The sequence below is a fragment of the Lethenteron reissneri genome, chromosome 54, assembly GCF_015708825.2.
Source record: "Lethenteron reissneri isolate LAM-NWPU_2019-01 chromosome 54, ASM1570882v1, whole genome shotgun sequence".
NCBI classification, from domain to species: Eukaryota; Metazoa; Chordata; class Hyperoartia; order Petromyzontiformes; family Petromyzontidae; genus Lethenteron; species Lethenteron reissneri.
Window position 1 is genome coordinate 9,656,326 of NC_083832.1, and position 13,060 is coordinate 9,669,385.

Here is a 13,060-nt window from a genome sequence, read left to right on the forward strand (position 1 = left end):
ATGTTTTATTTTTATTATTTTATTACTTCCCTTCTACGTGACTTTACCGAAAGAACCAAGAAGATGAATGATAATTCCTCTTCTTGGTTCTTTCGGTAAAGTCAAGTAGAAGGGAAATAATATTGCGTTGTGGCCGAAACGTCGTGAGAATTGTATTTTATTATGTTTTATTTTTATTATTTCCCTTCTACGTGAAGATCCCTGCAGTCACGAAAGCTTCAAATCGAAATTTAATGATAATTCCATTTATAAACGCGCGCGATGTTTCACAGACATAACTGACCGTGACCTAAATTTTGATTTAAAGCTTTCGTGACCGCAGGGATTCATCTTCTTGGTTCTTTCGAGGACGGCTGCTTGCGTTGTGGCCGAAACGTCGTGAGAATAATCTTATTATGTTTTATTTTATTACTTCCCTTCTACGTGACTTTACCGAAAGAACCAAGAAGATGACCGTGACCTGTGAAGTGCTGAGCCCAAGCTTAGTGTCACGTGGTGTGGGGGCCTTCAAGGAAGCGGCGGCGGCCCTCTATGCATCTGTAGATTGAACCGCTGCCGTGAGTGTGCAACGGGACCGTGGCCACGCGCCAGATGGCCAGGGGCGGAGATGACGCCTGAGAGTGGCGGCGTCGGTCCATCGCGTGGCTGCGAGGTTTTGCGAGTCGCTCTGTGGAGAGTTTCTACCGTGAGTTGTGGTGCAATATGCATCTGTCACATATCTCGCCGTCCATATCGAAATAAAAAAAAGTATGAAACAAATTATACATAACAACTGAAGATGAATCCCTGCAGTCACGAAAGCTTTAAATCGAAACTAAAGGTTGTTTTAATGTATATAATATGTACATCCCATCGAATGCATCGTTTCAACAGCATTGGTTCAACAGAAGGGGACCGGATTTCATATTCAGTGTCTCATCAGCAGGCCGGAACGTCTGAACCGATGCAGGTGAATTGCCATTCAGACTGTCTCCTCGACAGACCTGTTCTCCACCTGAGGACGGATACTTGCGTTGTGGCCAAAACGTCGTGAGAATTATTTTATTATGTTTTATTTGTATTATTTTATTATTTCCATTCTACGTGACTTTACCGAAAGAACCAAGAAGATGAATCCCTGCAGTCACGAAAGCTTTAAATCGAAATTTAACTGCCAGATGTTTAGAGGCAAGGTCTCTTTCTGTTCGATGTGGGTTGTATAGTACAATGCGAAAATATATGTTAAACAAGACAGTGTGCAAAATTATTACGGAGTTTTCTGCAACTAATATTAGTGATTTTAGCTCAATTGTTTGACCTTCGAGATTTTCTGGCCATGGTGGTGAATCTTTGTACAGTAATATGATGATTGAAGGGGACTTGGTGAATCACGCTGACATTAATTAATCGGTTTTTTTCTTCAGAATAATTAATAATCTCTAATTGATTGGCACTCACGGATGGCTTTAAGATTGGATGCAACGGTACTCAATCGCTCCGTCTCTTTGGGGGACACGCACCAAGAAGACGAGGCTATGAAATCGGAATGAGTGCACGGATGCTGAGTGGCTCCTTGACATTGCAGGATCCTCGGATGTGGTGGCAGTTTTGCGGACGCCTTCGTCCCACCGTGGATTGAAGAAATGATGATTAATGATAATACATAATAATTTACAGTCCTTTGTCAAACTACTGCTGGATGAAAGCCTACCTGTGTGACCTACGTGGAATGGATGGGGTAATAATGGTGCAAATGATTATGAGTGCAATGATGTGTTGATTCCTAAACTCGTGATACATGCATCGCACGCGGTGTATAGTAATTTACATTTTCCGATCTTATTCTTCTTCTTTCGTACGGCTGATGTAGATGCAGAGAGCAACAACTACAATTTCACATTCAGGTCGTCAAGCCAGATAACCGCATCAGAAGCAGCTGAGTGTATCTCTGTAACTTCTCCTTTGTATTTGTAGATCGCGAATTTTTATATTGTACGGTCTTCTGGATGACCAGAGTTGCACACTGGAGAGATTTTTCCCCCCATTGTGCATCAAGTGTGCACATCTGCCATGGTTTGTGCTGATGCGATTTAGGGTGGACCATGAACTTCGTGGAAGATGAAACCCAGTTATCGTCTATGTCGGGTCTTTCACAAGGTGTGTGTTAGTGAGTTATTTTTTAACTCCAATTAACAATGTGTGTGTCCTTGTCGTATGTACTGTGGGTAGCGGTTAGCGCGCTGCACTACGAACCCAGCAAAGCCGAGTTCGATTCCCGCTCACGGCAAACACCAATGACATATATTGGAACCTGTTTCTGGTCTCCCCTGAGTCGACTCAGCCACAAATGAGTACCTATTGCGATGTGAAAACATCATCACTCGGAAGATAAAGGCAGCTGGGCGTGGTGCTGGCCACCCACCCCCTCGTGTGCCACAGTGGGGCTTTCAGAGGTGCTCGCTAACAGCACTTGCCTCAACAGTCTGTTAAGGCTATACCGGGAAAACTCGGTGTTTTATATGTACACATAATGGATTAACGTCACATCTACAGCCACTGGAGGTGATACCACTGTCGGGAATGTTGATTTATGATACTAATCGCGATTATTCATTGAGTCTCTGGGTGCAGGGGCTGGTAATGCAATGGGTTTGTGGATCATGTTTTCAATCACGTTTGCTTGGCTCTGATTCACTGCTTTCAGATTGGACGTAATAATAATAATACAAATGATGTGACAATTTATACGTCCAGGAAAGCATCGCTGAGCCTCGGCAATCTTTCACGAGGGTCCTGAAATGTTTGCGCAAATCCATTATTGGAGTTTTTTTTTTTTCAAGTGAGTGGAAACCCGGAGTGGCTTGCAGACGAACCCATAAAAAATGGGAGATGTAACACTTAGGACATTATTGTTGCAACATCGCGACCGTGAACGCTTCCAGTGTGTTTCAAATGTGATGGTGACGACTGTTCCACCCCTCCAATTCCCCTGCTCACACCTCTGCCCTGAAGTCTACAGTGCCCCACTAGAGGGCATAACGTTACGCATCCGTGCAGACAACAGGCACAAGCAAGCAAGCGCTGGCCTCTACGCCTCGAATTTGGTGGGAGTACCCACGTTTTAACCTACCACAAGCGATCGGACGACTAGCTGCCCATGGAACCATTTACGCTGCTGGGTGGACAGAGCTAAGGAAAAAAAAACATATATATATATATAAAAATAAACACCTTGCCCTGTAGTTTTAACCTGCCACTCAGGGAGATGGATCCAGAAGACCTTTGAACTCCAAGTCCCAATGTGTTTACCGTTAGAGCAAGGCTAACAAACCTCGGATGGGATTGCTTGTGCCAAAAAGCTGTAGACACAAACGCTCCCGATGAATAATTACTTTTAGCCGGGAAAGCGTTACCACCTTGCTCATGAGGGGTAAACTACTGATAGAACCAACATACCGCTTTGCTCAGATATTTACGGTACAATGTACGGTCCCTTTGGGCAATCCGCGCACTAATTCCACACTGCACAGAACTCCTGCATAATTACTGTTGGAGGGAAGTGTTTTTTTTGTATTTTGTTTAACCCTCGTCGGATTCATATAATTAATATAAGACTTCCACACAGAAGGCAAGCGCTAATTACGCGTACAGATTTTGCTTTCAAATTTGTCCAAGCTTTGTCGGCTGTGCGGTGGAGTCAACGTCGTGGGGTCTCTGCCTGCTCCAATGACAACATCTGTTGGAAGCTCTCAGTCGTCGGTGGAAATTCCACATTCCTATGGTGGGGTGTTTTGCTTTATAATGAGGTCTAGGCTTGTATAAAATATACGCAATGTACAATGAGTGGACGATTATCAAAGTAAAATAAAAGGTAGAAAATAGAGGGCACATTAATTGAATATAGGGAAGGACATTGCACATGAGCGTACGTTGGGGTGTAATTAACTTTTTATTATTATTATTATTGTTGGTGGGTTTGCTTTCCAAGGAAATGCCCTTCTGGGCCTTGAGAATCATTTCCCAAGATGTCCCCGCGTGTACTATTTTAGTTTTGATAGATTTTACATGTATATATATTTTTATAGTTTAATAGTTTACAGTTGTTATAGTTCACATTTGGTTAAGGCTCTTTGGCTCTTGGGTGATTCGTCTTTGGGTTGTTGATAATAATTAGGTAACAAACCTTGCAAAGACGTAATCTAAATATTTTAATTGTGCCCAAAAAACATCTTATTTTACTTTTGTATTTTTTATATACTGCATATATATATCACACTTAGCTTTTATATAGTGCTCTTAATACAGAAGATCCAAGGGCAATTTACAATGAAAAATATCATAACCACTGACAAATTAATCCAGTCAAACAATACACTCATGCAAACGTACTCGTTTTAAAAATGTGACTCTGAAAGAAGAAACTTGTGTCAGCATTCCTGATACGACGGGATCATAGCAACCCGGAAACCTTCGCCCCTCCTGATTTCGAACACCCCCCTTGGATACCACGAAAGACGTTCAGCTTCCCCGCTGATCTAAGAGTGCGACCGAAACGGCCTTCTGGCGTAAGGTGGGCGGGGGGGGGGGAGAGACGCCTCGTTTAAATTGTGCAAGCGACACTTTGCAGAAATTAATATTACAACAGCGGCGAATGCCAGTCTCAGGGGAAGCTGCCATAACAAGCCTTTCAATGTAATCATAGGTCCCCCCCCGCCAGCAATATTCATAGCTGGACGCAGGCGTACAAGGCAGAACACAGCTCCACCCAATGCGGGCAACACGGAACTGCAAGGCGCATCGGGGAAGGCGCGCGTGTAGGACGCACGCGGAATTTCAATGTTTTTTTTTCGGGACCGGCTTGCACCATTTTTTTGTGTGTGTGTACATTATGGCCGGCGAAAATAGCCAATCAGACACCGCGCACCCGTTGCGCGTTTGTCCGTGGGAGCCACGTGGAACCCCTTTGATCTGTGGATAAAGCGGAGAATGGTTTCTCCTCTTTTGCCTGGTGTCTGTTTTAGGGAGAACAAATGCGGAGGTGTTGGTGGGCGGGGGGGGGGAGGTTCGTGAACATACATTAGACTGTAAGTTAGTCTATATAACAATATATAGATATTTGGAGCAGTCAAAACTAAATTAATCTACGAAGTATTCTGCACTGGATTTTAAACGGGGAAGAGGGGGCATGTGAGGTTGGTTTTAAGACGATGGAGACATAAATTATTACATTTATATCGGTGTTTCGTATGCATACCGTTAACATTATTCAAGTTGTTCTGTTATTTACACAATTTGCGTGCAGCTATGGTCCCAGCCATTCCCTAATAGTCATATTTCAATGATATTAATCTGCATTGACAGATACGATCATACATACTTATATACACACATGTATATAGACATCAAAGACAAATATCCCCATTATAGCTTCAAAGGACTTTTGGGGGAAGTACTGTGAGCGAGCAACCGATGAACGTGGCGATGTTTACACATCACAACAGGTATACCTTTGAGGCTGAGTAGAACTGGATAAGTTCACGACATGTTCAGATAATTGTTACTGATGTTGGCCGTGAGCAGGAATCGAACTCGGGTCGCCTGATTTGTCGCAGCGCGCTAACCGCTACACATCCACTCACTAACATTATGTTAACATATTACAATCGCCGATATTTAATACATATACTCTCATTAACAAAACAAGTACCGTTCATCTGTACACTCAGAGATAAACATCCTCATAACTGGATCAAGATTCACACGTAAACAAGCATTCAGCTTATGACCAAATCACTCGGGATCGATCCGATCTCGATATATTGTAAAAGCTGAGCAAGTTTGAAACTGGACAGGGCTTGAATGGGAGACCACCATGCACACATCTGTGTTGTAGGCTGCTGCAGGACTGTGTTACCAGCATTGACCAGCTTAACAAACTCCACTGTTGTGCTGTACTTCCATGCTCACGTTCCAAATTTGTCACCAACCCTCGCTGACCAGCGCGATGAAATAATTGTCCAATAACCCCCCAAGACGCACACGGACTGGAGAGGCCCTCGTCCAGCAGCAGAATGACGAAATAGCTGTACACGTGTTGCTCTCACGTGCACTGATGCACACGTGCCACCAGCCACTCGTGCAGGCGCTCAAAGATATGTGGTGGAGTGGCGGCGCCGTGGTTTGCGCACCGCCCAGTGAACTCTGCCGCCCGAGTTGGATACCTGGCTACGGGTAAAAACAGTGGCGATTGATATCTGAACCGGTTAATCACCTCCCCCTCATTTCCCTAATTTTCACTGACCAACGTGGTTAAGTATGGTCAAACGGCCACCATGATTGATTGGCAGAGTGTGGGGTTCAACAAAAGACGTTGCAACGGTTAATTCATGCTATTACATAAGCTCATGCAACCATACATATCTACCATAATAGAAGTTTTTTGGGGGGTTATATCGCGTAAATATATAAATGTGTCGTTAAACCCGCCACCGCCCGACACAGCCAATTAGTGAGGTTTGTCACGTAAACAAAACATGCCAATTCGTTACTAGTTCAGCACACTGGTGTGTTGGAGAGTAATCGATCTCAAACACACCGGTGTGCTGTGCTAGTAACGAATCGGCACGTTCTGTTACGTGACAACCCTCACTAAATGGCTGTGTCGGGTGGTGGCGGGTTTTACCGACACATATACACATTTACGCCATCTAACCCCCCAAAAAAACCTGTATTATGGATGATATTGTTCGAGAAAGCCTCTGTGTTAAACATACATATCTACCCACCACCACCAACACACACACACACAGCTTCTAATTGTAACAGAAGATCGCCACACTCTCCACCATCTGGGCACATGTGCTGTTCGGAGCTGAGCACTGTGACAGCCAGGCACCCTCTCTCTCCGCACGATCAGCCAATGACAGCTCCACTCCCACACACACACACGCTCGCTCGCTCGCTCTCCCACACACACACACTCGCTCGCTCTCTCCCACACACACACACACGCCTGCTCGCTCTCTCTCTCCCACACACACACGCTCGCTCTCTCTCTACCACACACACACACGCTCGCTCGCTCTCTCTCACACACACACACACGCCTGCTCGCTCGCTCTCTCCCACACACGCGTACGGATTTCGCCTCTGGGTTGGGAGAGAGCTCCAAAACCTCGGGTTCGGCGCTGCGCATCGGTCCGCTCCTCGTCCAACAAGTACGGCCCCCAATGGTCTCTCCTCTCCCAGTATCCTGGCAGCTGCCTGGGAAGGGGGAAGAGCTCCACAGTCGAGTTTGCCACAGAGAGCGAGAGAGCATAGAGAGAGAGAAGGGAGAGAGAAGAGAGAGAGAGAAGGGAGAGGTAGATGGGGAGCAGAGGAACACCACGGCAGCAGTACCAAGCTCTTAAATAAAAGACAGACATATTCGGCATATGGACACACACACAAACAGCGCATGCATACGGCGCATGTGTGTGCATAGTTAAGCGGTGTAGCTGTAATTGTCTCAATGCCGTGCGTGCTGTTGAGCCGTGCCGCCAAATGTATTCAGTTGGCGCGTAACAGTTTTCTGTGGTTATTATATGAATATTTTTTGCTCGGCTATTTGAGATGGTTTATTGGTGACGGGACAGCGTCTCGTCCCGGTCGCAGAGAAGTTGCTCCAGGACGAGTGATGCCCGGACGTGTTCAGCTCAGCGCGTTGAAGACGGCAGGGACGACCGTGTGACAGCTGGCAACAGCTTCAACAATTTGCTCATAAATAAATATCCCCACCCACCCCTTTCTTCATGTCTCATCGTTGAACGCAGGGCACTGAGATTCACAGCAGTGGAAAGAACACACCTCTGTCAAGCAGCGGGCCTTCCTCAGTGCTTCTCAAGACGTGCGTGGCCCGACGGCAGGTAAGGGTCATCTCGTTCCATTCTGTCTCCAATTCAAAGCGCATCACTTCGACGCAGCTGACGTTCTCGCTTCGTCGTATTTGCATGCCACTGACTCGAGTTAACGGGCACGCGTGTGGACACGGACGCACACGCGCACGGGAACGTCGGCTGGACGTCCAGAAATGCACGCGCGGACACCCATGCATGGCATGCAAAGACAAAGCTCCCCCGTATAGTCTGACACGGACTGTTGGGGCAAGTGCTGTTAGCGAGCACCTTTGAAGGCCGGGAGGGCACACGAGGGGGTGGGTTGCCAGCACCACGCCCGGCTGCCTCTGTCTCCCGAGTCACGATGTTTACACATCGCACAAGGTACTTATTTGAGGCTGAGTCGACCTAGGGGAGGCCCAGAACTGGTTCAGATTTTCACCGCTGTTATTGGTCGTGAGTTGGAATAGAACTTGGTTCACTGGTTTTGTAGCACAGTGTGCTAACTACTGCGCCACCGCTCCCCACATACAAGCCATGCAAACATATACACACGGACAACTAGACACTAGAAACAAGCACGTGGATATATACACTAAATATTTGCACACGTACACAGGCAGACATGCAGAAACATAGAGACACGTCAAACACGTGCATTTAAATCAACATACAATGAGAGACAAACATCTATACGGAAGACATACGTACAGATAAACACGTGCACACAAACGCCTACACCCCAAGACAGACATTGCAGGAACATACAGATAGAAAGACAGAAACACACGGACAAATACACAAAAACACTCATGCACTAACTGAAACACGAAGAGAAATGCACGCGCAGATACAGAGCTAGCCACGTGGACACACACGCACACGTGCAGACACACACACAGAACAACACAGACATATGCATGCAGACACACACATGAAAAAAAACTTTAAAATAAACATAGGAAAGATATACAAAAGCACACAGACGTACACAAACAAGTACAGGGATACAAAGACAAAGATCCCCGCGTAGACTTAACATACTTTTGCGGCAAGTGCTGTTAGCGACCACCACATATGAAGGCCACATGACTACAGACCCATACATACAGACAGACAAACAAACACACACACAGGTATATAAAGTGACAGGAACAAATACACAGACGCATGCTGATGTACAGAAAACACTCGCATGCAGACACATACATACACACAGACCAACACAGGCGGACATAAATAACACCACGCAGACATATGGTCATACACACACACAGATAAACAAAGATAAAGACCCCCCGTGTAGCCTTAACATACTTTTGGGGCAAGTGCTGTTAGCGAGCGCCTATGAAGGCCGACACGGTCCACGATTGGGTGGGTGGGTCAGCACCACGCCCGACCGCCTTTGTCTCCCCAGTGTCGACGATTTCACAAACCGCGCCAGGTACTCATTTTAGGCTGAGTCGACCTAGGGGAGGCATAGTACCGGTTCAGATAATCGTCACCGGCGTTGGGTCGTGAGCGGGAATCGAACTCGGGTCGCCGGGCTCGGAGCGCATCGCGTTGACTCCGACCCAACAAGCACCACACAAACACACCGACGACACACACACATGCAGACACATATACATACCCACACCTACACACAAAAGATAAAGACAAAGATCCCCCGTATAGCCTTCACAGACTGTAGGGGCAAGTGCTGTTAGCGAGGACCTATGAAGGCCAGAACGGTACACGAGGGGGTGGGTGGCCAGCACCACGCCCGACCGCCTTTGTCTCTCTAGCGGCGATGTTTACACACCGCACCAGGTACTCATTTGAGGCTGAGTCGACATAGGGGAGGCCCAGGACCGGTTCAGATAATCGTCACTGGTGTTTGCCGTGAGCGGGAATCGAACCCGGGGCGCCAGGTTCGTAGTGCAGCGCGCTAACCACTACACCACCGCTCCCCACTCACACACACCTATGTACCAACACACACACACACTCCTGTGCATACATTATATATGAAGCCAACGCAAGAAAAAAAAATATCTGCTGAATAGAGGGTGGCAGGATTGTTGCTAGCTGTTGCTGTTATTTCTGCTTGCTTGTGGGGGACGTGGTGTTTAAAATTGCTGTCGCAAGCCTTGCGTGTATGCTTTGCTCAGCTTTGCGAATCATCTGTGATGCTGCGTCCAGGGAGGTCGGATAAGTGATATATATACGTGATTGTACTGTACATTAAACGGGTTTGGCCGCAATGCACTTAACTGTGTATATTCGCGGCTGCAAACACACGGATTCGGTTTAAAATTGTGTGTGCGTGAGCTAGCGTGTGTGTGTGTGTGAGATAGTGTGTGTGTGTGATAGTGTGTGTGTGTGAGATAGTGTGTGTGTGATAGTGTGTGTGTGTGAGAGATAGTGTGTGTGAGATAGTGTGTAGTGTGTGTGAGATAGTGTGTGTGTGAGATAGTGTGTGTGTGTGAGATAGTGTGTGTGTGTGAGTTAGTGTGTGTGTGTGAGTTAGTGTGTGTGTGTGTGAGATAGGGTGTGTGTGTGAGCTAGTGTGTGTGTGTGTTACGGGGGGGGTCTTTGTGTGCGTGCGACATGACAGCGTCTTGTGTGGGAGAGCGGTAGTGTAGTGGTTCGCCGAGTTCAATTCGCACTCACGACCAACACCGGTCCTTGGCCTCCCCTAGATCGACTCGGCCTCAAATGAGTACCTGGCGCGGTGTGTAAATATCGCCACTAGGGAGACAAAGGCGGCCGGGCGTGGTGCTGGCCACCCACCCCCTCGTGTGCCGTGCCGGTCTTCATAGGCACGAGTTAACAGCACTTGCCCCTACAGTCTGCAAACTCTATGCGGGGATCTTTGTCTTTGTGTGTCTGATTTGCATATTCTCCTATAGGTGCATGCATATATTGATTAGTAGACTGAATGTCCTGCCAAAAAAAAAAACCTTTCGTGTCTTTGTCCCATCGCTGTATTGTTTAAAAGAATCGTAATGGACACCGCTCTCATCGTTATTTGCCAAGAGAATTCAGAGTTTTTTTTGGAATATTCCCATTATGATGGCGTGAGCGCTCCTTAACAAAACATTTTTGAGTCATCCGGACAGTTCTTTTATGTGCATGCGTTCTGCCGAAGAAGAAGATGACACACGCAACGGGCAGGCGTGCACGCGCCCACAGGCTCGCAGAACACGCGTACTTATTACGCAATGCCCATTTCCAATCAGACATTTCTATTGGGAAATGGGACATCATTACCATGTCTATTCGTAAACCGGGCACACTGCAGATGCAGTGAAGCTTTGGAAAGGGTGTAGTACTGTACCGTAACAGCGCATCATTACGCTCGTTTATTAGCAATACAATTTGCATTGGGAAATTGTTGTCGCAGACATCCCATGGACTATGATGCTATGAATAACCGAGCGAGGCACTAATGAAACTGTCAGTGCATGTGCTACCTTATAATTCTGCATATAAACTACTTTCTATGAATCATCCTGCAAGAAAAAAAAGTCCTATCGTGATTAGCAATGATCTAACGTGTTCCTATTCACGCCATGCCTTCGAAAAAGCTCGTATTTGTTACTCGTACAACGGCTTTCCGTGGGTGTTCATGCAAAGCGACGATGCACATTAAAAATAGTTTAAAAAGACTCGTATCATCTCTGCTCCGTCCACTCGGATGGAAATTGCGTGGAGGAGTTTTCCGTCCATCGTGGAGATGGAGCGAAGGAAACCCGTTTGTGTTCAAAGCGCAAGATTGCGGTGGGGGAGGGGGGAGTTTTTTGGTGGCTTTCATCCAGCAGCGGATTGACCATGGCTGATGATGATTATTATCTTGGACGCTCACCACTGGCTCTCAGTGAATTTCAATGATCCACAGAGTGGGTGGGAGATTTGGCTCTGGGGAAGGGAAAGCCGCATGGGGAGCGGAAAGAGCGGAGCCAAGATGGCACTAAGCTGATGATAATGACGGTCCGACTCGCTTCACCGTCGCTCTTCATATCGCACAATCGACTGCCGCCTTTTTTTTCCCCTTCGGAACTATGAACGCGTGCGCAAAGAGAGTTGCTGCTTCGCCGAACACGCGCAATGAATAACGATTTCGTAAAAAAAAAAAAATCGTAACAAGGTTTACGTAATATTGCGGATGCTTCCTCACGAAGGGTAGCTGCCCGAAACAACGAGAGCTTCCCGATGGCTGTTCAGCCAGCAGGACGAGACATTTCTTTGCTCGGCGACAGTAAGCAAACGCCGTAATTGCGATCGTAATTTTGTATTTAGTCAGCAATTTATTGAAGCATCTGCGTGATAAGAAACTTTACTCGCCCATCTGTGGGTCAACGAGTCAGTCACAGAAACTACTCGGGTAATTTATGTTGTCCAGAGTTCTGAGAGGGACTAATTTCTGATCAGAAAGAATGAGGAACATGCGGTAATGATATTGAGTTAATTATGACCAATAGCTTTTGTCCTCGGCTAGAAATAACTGTGACGAAAAAAATGTATCACCACTCCAATCCAGTGGGGGTGGTGGGAGGTGGTGTAAAATATCTAATCTGTCCTGTCATTCGTAAACTTGACGAGCTTAAAAGCTAGTTGATGGTGGAGGAAGGAGCCGGAATGGGGCTTAAGTTCACTCGTGAAATGCAGTTCTATTAACGATTGTATTCCGTTTAAAGATCCACCCTTCCAGCAGAATGAGACAATTCCAGCTTGCTGTTGTAAAATCAGTTCTCATCACTACCATTCATTGATTCTTCATTGTGTAAAACTTCTTCTTGGTTCTTTCGGTAAAGTCACGTAGAAGGGAAGTAATAAAATAATAAAAATAAAACATAATAAAATAATTTTCACGACGTTTCGGCCACAACGCAAGCAGCCGTCCTCAGGTGAAAACCAGGCCCGTCGAGGCGACAGAGTCTGAATGAAGCAGCACACGAGCTTGGAGCATATATATAAGCTGGGCGCATTGACAAATGAATTTGCATATCACGAGGAATTTAGCATATTCATGGGAAATGCAGGAATGTGATTAGTACTGCATATGCATGTGCATTATGCAGGATTAACAGCATCAAAGGGAGCTACAGTTGCTGCTGCTGCAGTTGCTGCTGCTGCTGCAGTTGCTGCTGCTGCTGCAGTTGCTGCTGCTGCAGTTGCTGCTGCTGCTGCAGTTGCTGCTACTGCTGCTGTAGTTGCTGTTG

General features: G+C 46.5%; 1 protein-coding gene across 1 annotated transcript in view; it reads left to right on the forward strand.

Annotated features, from left to right (window-relative positions):
• Positions 1–6,999: 6,999 nt before the first annotated feature.
• LOC133356394 (leucine-rich repeat neuronal protein 1-like) overlaps positions 7,000–13,060 on the forward strand; it is a 117,194-nt gene continuing 111,133 nt past the window's right edge. The window contains exons 1-2 of the mRNA XM_061573901.1: positions 7,000–7,196; positions 7,791–7,883. The gene's annotated coding sequence lies outside the window, so the exon portion shown is untranslated. The remainder of the gene's footprint in view (positions 7,197–7,790; positions 7,884–13,060) is intronic.